General features: G+C 35.6%; 1 pseudogene; it reads left to right on the plus strand.

Moving 5' to 3' along the window:
• The first annotated feature begins 741 nt into the window (after positions 1-741).
• On the plus strand, positions 742-2,067 carry LOC148299782 (uncharacterized; annotated as a pseudogene).
• Positions 2,068-11,508: the final 9,441 nt, after the last annotated feature.

Raw genomic sequence — 11,508 nt, forward strand, 5'->3', positions numbered from 1 at the left:
TCCGGATTGTATTGTTGTTGAGCTGATTCTTCCCATTAATGCTATTTTATTCCATAATCTCGCAGATGGCTTCATTTACTTGTTTAAGAGTCAGGCGTTTAGGGACTGAATTAAATATTATTTGTGATGATGCGTGAGAACTAACATTATTCTTGACGTGTGTGTACAAATCGATTTGGAGGCTCTGATTATTACTGCGATTGGCTGACTTCGAGTTATTGAGCATAAATATCTTGATTTTGAGCTTATTTAGTTGTTCTTCTGGCTTGTTAATAAGGCAATATAGCATCATCATGACCTAATTAGCACTGATTTCTATATGATCGCCAGTTTAATGAGCCCTATACAATTTCGAGTAAAGCAGGATACCTTCGAAAGTAATCTAAAATGCTCCAACTCGATAACATTAATTTGTATTCCTGCACTTAATGTGGCTGCTACTAATATTGCTATTCTTTAGATTTCGATTATTGCTTACCACACTATTCTGATTCTGAGTATTGCTATTGACAGAAATATTGATTAAGCTGTTAAACTTCTCAATGCTTGATATTTGCCTAAGAACTATCATTAAACAATTTGTACTCTAATGCAATCTTTTATGGTATTCACCTTAGTTATGATTCAGATGGGCATGTTTGTAGCACTATTTGCAGCATTCGATTTGTAGCTATCGGCAGATTTGGTGTTGGAGGGACATTTTTTGATGATGGATATGCGTATAATGTGTGTTATGGTTATATGGATGATAATGTTGGTGGAATTTCGGTAGAATGTTGGTTTATGGAAATTGTGATATTATATCTAATTTTGTATAGTGTTTGTCAAAGATTATTGGTGCAATCAAATCAATAAATAGCACTGTTTATGCAATGCAGAGATTATTGGCATTATGGGATTAATACAAATATTGATAGTGGGAAGATCTGGGAATTTGATATACTTAAAGACTATAGGTTTATCTGTCAATAGATTAAATAATTAACGAGCATCGATGCTCTCTTTATCTGTCTAATGTATCTGGTTTACTTACAAAATAATATCCAAAATGACTGAATAAATAAAGCAGTACAGAATATAGACAGACACTTTCGGGGAGATTCAAGTGTAAAACTCGCGGCTTTGGGGAGCTCAAACTCAGCGCTCAATGCAAAACTTCAACATTGCTCGGGATACAGACATTATGCCCAAGCCCATTATCAAAGCTTTGGGGATCCTCAAGAAATGTGCAGCCAGAGCCAATTTGAACTATGGCTTAGACTAAAAAATTGCCAACGCCATAATTCAAGCCGCAGATCAAGTAATCGAGGGGAAACTCGATGAACATTTCCCTTTGGTTGTTTGGCAAACAGGGTCTGGAACCCAATCCAACATGAATGCAAACGAAGTAATATCCAATCAAGCCATCTTATTGCAAGGTGGAGCAATTGGGGATAAATCCATCCATCCGAATGATCATGTAAATTGCTCCCAATCTAGCAATGATAGCTTCCCGACTGCGATGCACATTGCTGTTGTCCTATAGCTCCATGGCACTCTGATCCCAGGAGTCTCAAAGATGTACCAGCAACTCAAGGCTATGTCAGAATAATTCAAAGACATCATCAAAATCGGACGCACACATACCCAAGATGCCACTCCAATCACATTAGGCCAATAGTTTTCGGGGTATGCAGAGCAGCTCAGGAAAGGCCTGAATCGAATTAACAAAAACATTGAAGATATATCTGAGCTCGCACAAGGTGGCACTGCAGTCGGCACAGGGCTCAATACCTACATAGGATTCGCATAGAAGTTCGCATAAGAAGTTAGTAAATAAACAGGGTTCCCCTTTATCACAGCCCCAAATAAATTTTAATGTCTCGCAACTGAGGACTCATTAGTTGAATTGCATGGAACTCTGAATACAATTGCTGTAAGTCTGATGAAAATTGCGAATGATATTAGATTCCTAGGCAGTGGACCTCGATGTGGGCTCGGAGAGTTGATGCTTCCTGAAAATGAACCAGGATCTTCCATTATGCCAGGCAAGGTAAACCCAACTCAATGCTAGGCATTGACAATGCTCTGTGCACAAGTTATGGGCAATAACACAGCCGTAACAATAGGGGGAATGAATGGCCACTTTTAGCTCAATGTATTCAAGCCCTTAATTGCCAGAAATGTGCTGCATTCGATACGGCTGTTAGGAGATGGATGCATTTCATTCACAGACAACTGCCTGAAAGGTCTCAAACCCAATCTGAAGGTCATCAATGAAAAGCTTCATAGCTCACTAATGCTTGTGACTGCCTTAAACCCATATATCGGCTACGATAAGGCAGCAAAAATTGCCAAGAATGCTCATAAAAATGGCCTAACCCTCAAATAATCCGCCTTAGAATTGAGCATTCTCACAGAGGCCCAGTTTGATGAATGGATCGATCCTTCTAAGATGCTCGGCCCCTCGGAATATAAATCCAAAGTATGATTAATTCACCAAACATTATAAATAATATCCAATAAACATTCTAACAACATAAATAGTCAGCCCTAATTACACTCTCATATACTTTAGAACAAACACATAAATACAAACATAGCAATATCACAAAATAATAATAATTATAACAATAGCTCGAAGCCATTTGTTAAACTTGCACTAAAATGCACAAACATCGCTTTATGACCCATTTATCAGACGATATCCTCAAAGAGAACCATCATCTCAAATAATAGCTTATCGCAATCCGTAAAAACTTCAAATGTACTCTTATTTCTTAATAACAAAGAATACGAACATCAGATGATCTCACAGTTAGAGTATGCAGCCAATACAATCCAATACGACACCAAATATCTACAATTTGATACTCCTTCTGAGTCATTGAATGCTTTTGTTCAACTCGTCCACATTTCAATACAAAAAACACATTAATTTTAACAATAACTGTCCACACTCAACAAAGAGAATACCCATCTAAAAACAACCATTGCCAATCAGTAATAAATTATCACAATAACAAACCAATAAATCCAATAAATCACACAAAAATACCAACAAACTAATACAAAACTATAATCATCAACAAAATAACTACAATAAATAACAGCCAACAATGAAAAATAACAGAAACAGTTGACACAAAGCATAAACAGACTGAAATTAGACTATGAAGGATTAGATCGTAAGCTTAACTTAAAGTACATGCTCGAAAGACAAAAGATAAGCGAACAATCTCTTGAATAAATAAATCAGTATAAATAAACAGTATAGAAATAGTTCCGAAAACAAGAGAAATTGCTCACCCATGAAATAGATCATAAAAATAGAGAGTTGAAAGGATTACTTCATACGATGAATAATATATTGGGGTATAGAATTACGAAGAAATAGGCTGAAGAGTAATGGGAAGTCAGTAACTAAGTAATAAGCAATAGTGATTGTGATTGTGATACAAATATCAAGAATAATCAGACAAATGCCAATAATTCTGTCAATAGGGAACTCTCACTCGAATAGCTACGCTATTTATAAAACTTGTTAAAACCATTTAGTTAACATAATACGCTTAATTATAAATTATCAGAAATACGAAAATAACTCTCCAAATCAAAATAATAAAACAGACATCTTATAAATAAGCAAAGCTCCTTCGATGCCAAGTTTTCTTCCTTAACAAACTAGAAACAAATCTGTGAATCCAAGCTCTAAATCCTTAATCTATAATATGAATAGCTTTCTAAACAACATCGATAGACAACCATAGAGAACACCAGTTTAATAAAGAACATAAAATAAACATAAAACTATTACGAGCATCGTTGGAGCAATTAGTTCAATAGTGTGAAAAATAATATATAAAAAAAATACAACAATAAAATAATCACACACTAAAAGTAGCATCAAGAAGCAATTGACGATCTTGCAGCCTAAAAACTAAGGGTTTCACGATAAATCGGCATCATAACACTTGCAATGTAATCCCTCCAAAGTAAGAATATTAAACTCGAAAACTAAAACATACACCTTAAAGATATCCACATAAAATAAATCAACATCCGGAATCAATTGATAAAATAGTACAGATAAGCTGAACAAATGCATAGAGAAGATTTATTGTCCATGAAGAGTTAGTTTGGGGCAATTGTTAGTAACTATAAATTAAATATTTAATTGCGGGATAGAAATATAGAGGAATTATCCCGAGTGTTGGTAAAAACCAAATAGCAACATAATGCTTAATTGCAATAACTTCATCGTTCACATTAATTGGCCATCAAAGAGTTGGTTGGTCAATTGAAAGATCACTACTCAAAAATAGTCACAGAAAAAGAACAAACTATAGAGGAATATTCACTGTAAATACAAAGTCATAAGAATGCAATTGAAATTATGCAAAGACAAGGGTCTAATTAACGGGTCTAAATTAAAAAAAACCTCGAAAAGGAGTATCAAATCTCAATTCGGAACATAAAACTCGAGTTTTATGAAGAATCTTCGAAGCTTAATGAGAAAATATCGAAGCAAAACAAAATTATTCACGACCTTAATGACAGTTTGGAATAGTAAAAAGATAAACTGAAGAAATAGTCCTCAAAATATTAGCTCATCATTAAGGAGAAGTAATCAAACATTGCACAAGCCGGCCAGCGAATTAAAGATCATTAGATTCGATACAAATAGCATTAAAATATACTGCAAACGAAAGAAAAAGAGATTAGATAGCTTCATAGTCGAGAATAGTCTTTAAAATTGCTCATTCGGAGTCGCTAAGCGCAAATATCAAACTTGGGAGAGTAAATCAAATAATTAATGATGAGCCATAAAACCTGGAAACAAGATATAGAGTGTGTTAGAGCCGATTACTAAAGGGAATTTAAAGAATTGAAGGAGATCTGTGAAAGGAGGGTTAAATTTTATAAATCAAGGATTTGGGAGCTATAAACGATAACCGAGGAGGGTTTTGTGGGGGTGAAGGTTTTGGAGAGGATTCGGTCGCTGACTGAGGAGAAGAAGAAACTGGAAGATAAAGTAATTATGAAATAGGCTGAAAATGTGATCTTGAACCAGGTTAAGAAATACTATGAGAATAAGTCACGGGACTCTGATTCCAAACTAACACTCAACTACGAATTGAAGGAGTTTCGGGAAACTAAACAGCACATCTTCATAAAGAAACCACACAATAACAAAAGAAAGACGAACCTCAGAGCCCTGCAAACCCAAAGGAGCATGGAAAGTGTGAAATAGCATGAGTCCTCAAACAATGAGCATCAAAAATGGGTGGCAAACGAACAAGATAACTTCAACATCAAAAGACAATAGTCATAAAGCAACAATATCTGCATTGAAAGCTTCAAAAATTCAAAGGGCTTTCATTGCAACCTACAGAGTTCGCATGAGCGCCATAAAATAATGAAGTCAACGATACTGAGCATGAGCGAAAGGAACAACCGAACGGATTTCAAGAAAATACCGACTGTCACTGAGCAGAAAATACCGACTGTCACTGAGCAGTAAGTGTCAGAGGACAAAAATGGAAGGAGAAGCAATTATGGGAAATAGAGGGTGGCATCATCTTTGTTATGAGCATCAATTTGGATTATGTTCCTGATTGTGAATAATTGTGTACTCTTATCTTATTATTTATAAAAATATTGGCTTTTAAGTAGATACGCACTTATCCACTTATGCACTTATTTAAGATACTTTCTGAATAGGTTGTCCATTTATTCATTTCAAACAATCACTATCACCATCACCATCATTATTATTTTACTGGGTGGCTCTTAAAAATGTCCTCTAATCTCGACTTTTATTCCTAATTTGAGAGTTCTGGCTCGTCTTACATCTCTTAATCTTCTTTAGGGTCCGACTTATAAAATTCCATGTATTTATTCAATATACTGTTCTTTGTATTGTTTTAGTTTTTTGTTTGTTTTTATGATCTCCTATTTCCCTTTTATTAGTATTATTAATCGTTCTATTTTCTTTGTGCGTAATGTTTTGATGATTCGAACTATGGCTTTTATTATTCATCCTATTAGTGTTCTGAGGGTTGTTACTGTTATTGGTGATAATCCCAATAGCTGCCATACTAATTAATTTCCTTGTTTGAATCCGACTAGTCACCTGGTTGCTGTTCATTCTCAGACTATCTTGCAAACAATTTGAGCATATTGGATTGTCTTGTAGTTTTTGGTTCCTTTCTCACACTTTATATCATCATTTTTTCCTTCAATTATCTTTTCTTCGTATTCTTACTATACATATTGAAAGAGCTGTCTAAATTTGGCTCACTGCCATAATTGAGCGAACTTTAGAAATTGCTTTAATTTTAAAATGAGTCTTCCTATTGATGCTGGGTAGCGTTCTTGTGTGTGTTGATGCTGTTAAGTTTAGTGGTTTTTGTTTGTGGATGGTCCAGTTTGTTTCTTTTTCTTGGCTGACTTCCTTAGAAAATGGTATCATTATTATTGTATTTATTATGCCTTGGCTTTAGTTCAGAGAAGTTTGTGTTTTGTGGGATTTTGTTGTTATTGTCTTTCGTATTGTTTACTTTTGGTTTTGTATTGCTCTTTCCCCTGCTACTGCCTCTATTACTGCCCCGATTACTGCTCTAACTTTCGCCCCTATTATTAGTCTAACTCTTGCGCTGCTCCTCGACCAGGATATTCTTCATCTTCTTCTGCTTGATCATTTAGTTTTTGATAACAGAATGCTGATAGTTCCTTGACTCTTACATATTTCCATAATGGCTGGCACTTTTGGGCATGGTCCTCTTGAACTGCACCGACCCATCTTCTAATGACTACTTTATGATGTACTGCATGAGGGCCTACCTTTGCTGCTGTAGGAACATCTCTGAGTTGGTCGAATCTTAGCCATCTGATCCATACTTCTATTGCTAAGAGTCATCTTAGTTGTTTTTGGGCTTAATGTCGTTAATAAGCTTGCTTATTCGCAATTGCTCTGATTACTACTCTTCTGAGAATATCTCCAGATTATCGGCGTTATTGGGCTCACTGTTGCCATTGCCATATTCCCCTCGCTCTTCTGGATGAGACTCGATGTACTACTTGGAGTATCTGTATGATGCCAAATACTTGGGGTCTCGGCCCTTGAAACGTTGAGTCACCCATTGATCTTGGCTTCTCTTCTCCTTGCTTTCGTGTTTGGGTGTGACAATCAGAGCCCTTTCGATAGGATGCAAAGAAGGACGTTTCTTCTGCTTTTGAACACTTCCTTTCAATTTTAGTGCTTTCGTATTTTCAATTTTCATGCCATTTTAATTCGATGGTTCTTTATTGATGATTCCATGATCTCCACATTCTTCGAAATCATCAATAATTTAGACACGATCCTCTCTCTTATCAGCCTATCGATATATCTTATCTGGCTCAACATCGACTGAACATGCCCGTTTATCATTTTATATTGAAATACTGAGCATTTTCATTTATGGCTGCATTTGTTAGATTTGTTCTTACTGCTGTTATTACTGTTACTCTTTAGAAGGATGTTCGCTTATTTTGGCTTATTGTTGTTTGGGGTTAGTTTGTCTGTTTTGTTATTATTTTTGTTACTTATGTAGTGGCCGATCAGCCATGCAGTTATTGTTGCTGTGGGTTCCATGAGCTTGGTACTGATAGACTGTATCTTTCGCCCATTCTCGATACCTGGCATACTACTCCTCGGATAGGGCATAGAGATACTTCATGAATTCGGTCATCTATTTGGATAAGTAGATTGGCTAAACCAAATGGACATCCAAATACTTCTTTTTATACTTGATACTGAGTTTGCGTAATGATTAGTTTTTGTAGAGAGATTTCAATATTTCTGACAGCCGATATAGGAAATTCGAATAATACCGATGATCTGCAGGAGTTAGCAACCGACTACCATTCTCATTTTCATGGCTATTTTCATGCACTTTAGAATTTGCATTCCCATTTATCGCACTCTTTGCAAATGCTGATGATTTCCTGATCAGCAAACCCACAACTTCAATTTACTTAATTTTAAGTTTCATTTTGGCTGGGCCTGAGCCAGGCAGCATCCCACAGGAGTTATCACTCAAATATGCGTAGACTGTTGTTATTTAATTCTTGAGCTCTGTCACTGCCTCGAATATGCCTGGATCTTTCCTCAAATCCATTATAGTCCTTGCGAACTATTCCAGCACCTCATGGAAATATAAGGTCCCTAGGTTTATGCTATACATCCCGATTAAACTACCAGCATAGGCTTGCTTACTATCTTTGATTAATGGCTGCTTTGATGGTAATTGCTATAACTGCCTTATGAACTTCTTCATGCTTATTTGTGGAATTGTTCGTTTGTTGTTTGGCCTATATTTCAAATTGTGTGACTGTCCGATTTCGTCAATCGAGGAGGAGTCGAGGGAGCTGGAATCGGAGATGTTTATCCAATCGGAGTTAAGGTTGTTTAATTATTATTATTATTAATGATACTAATGTTGTGGCTATTACTCTGATTTCTTGCTGTTATTGCAGGAGAGATATGAGGAGAATATTGAATCTTCGCCGAATGCTGAGCGACGGGGGTAGGATTCGGAAATTTTATTCGATTGTTAATGTGCTTGGCGATAGGAGAATGGGCTGTCTTATTTATTATCATTGTTGTTGTTGTGACTGTTGTTGTCGTTGCTGTCGTTGTTGCCGTCAATACTTTAATTCTTGAGACTTTCAAGGCCTATACTTTAATTTTTGCGACTGATAATATTTGGGTTATCAACCTGATCATCGAAATGCCTACATTCTTAATCTTATGAATGCGGGCCTCCCCCAGAACAACTCAAGCCATGTTCCTCCATTATTTTGTCATCAGCACTGATTTTAACTAATACAGGATTATGCTCTGCAACTAATTAACCCTTATCATTATTATCATTATTGTCATTATTATTATCATTATTAGATTATGCGTGTTATTATGTAATGATATTAGATTTTGAGCGCATTTTTTATGTTTATTAAAATTAGTTATTATTATTGCATTGCTCTACAGCTTAGTAGGATTGACTGTTTTCTTATTTATGTATTGCCTTTCTCAATCTTTACTTTTTTGTTTGTCTCGCGGTCTTTCTCGGAGTTAGGGTCTTTGGCCTATTCAAAAACTGTTGCTTATTCTTGTTTTTATATTTGGATTTGTTGTTTGATGTCTGCATCGATATATATTATAGTGTGTATATTATAGTGGTGTATATTATAGTCTGATAATCAAATCTAATGTTTATTCTGATTCTGATGATGATGATAGATCGATATACTGACTGAATATTCGAATTTGATTCTATAATTATCAACCGAGCAATGCTCCCATTCCGAATGCAGCTCCAGCTGAAACAGCACCAATCATGATAGTCTCCAGGGTTGAATAGTACCATTTAGCACTTGTCACGAAGCTCTTACTGAACCCCAACAAAAACAAAAAAAACAAAGAGATCAATATTGTCGATAAAGTGAATGTGAAGCTGGTTGTGGTCTCGACATTTATCGCATGTGCAATTATGTATGGAATTAATGGCATGAGTCCGAAGATACAGAAGCTGAAGAATGTTACTATACTGTTCTGGAAGGGGTTCTCTTCATCTGCAATTAGGTGCAGTTACTCGATCATCATTATCTTGAGGAAACCTTACTTGTTCTCCCGAGGATGTCTACTATTTCTGTGGCTACATGCTTTTATAGGCCCATTTCTGAGTATATATGAACCATCTCCAGTTTCTCTGCCTCGAAATCCTCTTATATTTCCTTTCGCTCTCGCATTTCTTCAGCTTTCATGTACTATGCGTCACTCTTCGTAGCAAGATAGTCAGCAACAGCCATGGATATTCCATCTCCAATCAGCGATGCTAAACCTAAAGCCACAACCACCCCAGCAGTATATCCCAGTCCGATTCCAGATAATGCGACATTAAGAGTAGTGATCAATCCATCAAGCCCCCCATAGACTGCAGATTTAATATAGTCGCCAGCTTTGATATGTTTCTACTTTTGAACATGCACTTATAGTTCTCTTTCAGCATTCAATTGATTTTCATCTATGTCACTCATTGTGGTGAATACTTATTTTTATCAACTTAATCAATATTGAATTATCATATTCAGTCTGTTTGCACAAAGCAATATATGGCATATTAGAGAGTAATTCGAATTATATTATTAAGGTCAGAATAAATGATTGAATACATAAGTAAGTTGGAGGTCATGCGAATGAAGGTCATGTGAAATGAAGGTCATGTGAATGAAGGTCAGATTGAATATAAAAATCACTTGCTTTAAAATGCTGAATTTTCATTTTTTAATTTTGGCAGATTTTAAATTATTTGTAGCTTTTTTTTTTTAGTTTTTCTACACCTTTTCAGAACTCTGTATGTTTTTTCTATTATGCTGCACATCCGATGTGAGTAACATATTGTTATGTTGTTCCACAATGCTATTTTCAAAAGCATTCACACGAGTATGCGCCGACACATTAATTACTGCTTTCTTTCTAGGTTTTATCACAGCACTCTTCCCAATGAACAAACTCAACGATTTATTTCGAGTAAAGAATCCACTCATCCGCACTGATTCCTATAATTACTAATCGGTATTCTATGCAAATTAATCACTCTATCTCACACCTGTTTTCTGATGATTCAGTTTTCTTGATCTTTCTTTAATTGGTTCTGATTACTTATTAGGATTCACAATTGCTGAGCTGCTCTGACTATCCTCCTCATTGATGGGGTTCATGTGTATACTCACAGCATCGGATTTGTTGTAGCAGGCATCAGAACTTTCATCGAATATGTTTGCAGCGCGGTTTTATTACTCTGTAATAAACTAATTCACATTTATTTGCTTTCCATTATTGGCTATTGTTCTATTCTAATTTAATGTCCGCAAATGTAGGTCTGTCTCATTATAATTATTCTTTTCAGCAGCTAATTACAATGCCAATTACGCACTTATGTTTTTTCTTTGAACCCTCAGAGAAGTTGTTTGTTGATTTTAATTCATAATAAACTCAGTTTATTGTTCAGAATTCTAAACAGCCTTTCCATGTTCATTTGTATGATCATTTATAATTTATCGAACACGGCCATTGCCAACATTTTTATCATTCGAATTGGTTTGAATATTTTTTATTTCTGTCTGCATCTTCTGCATTTTCTATAGCCTTTGTTCTTCTCTCCTTGCAATAAGAAACTGATAAGTAGTAAAGCCTTTGCAGACCAAATAGATATGCAAGAGTATCAAGTTGGCTAACAATATTGCCAATATAATCACAACAAAAGATATGACCCATGATGTGATCATATAGCCAATCACAACGCTCCAATTGTTCTACAGGGAAATTACTAGCACTGCTGCGAGGAATATGACCATACTCGCAAAAGTTGAGACAATCATTATGAAGAAGATGATGTAATTCTTGGATCCTACGCAATTGTTAATCCAAATACAATGATGATCGAACTACTACACACATCTGTTGCACTATCGACAATG

The sequence above is a fragment of the Brachycentrus maculatus genome, unplaced genomic scaffold (genome assembly GCF_059751285.1).
Source record: "Brachycentrus maculatus isolate JH-2025_06_01 unplaced genomic scaffold, ASM5975128v1 h1tg000952l, whole genome shotgun sequence".
Taxonomy (NCBI): domain Eukaryota; kingdom Metazoa; phylum Arthropoda; class Insecta; order Trichoptera; family Brachycentridae; genus Brachycentrus; species Brachycentrus maculatus.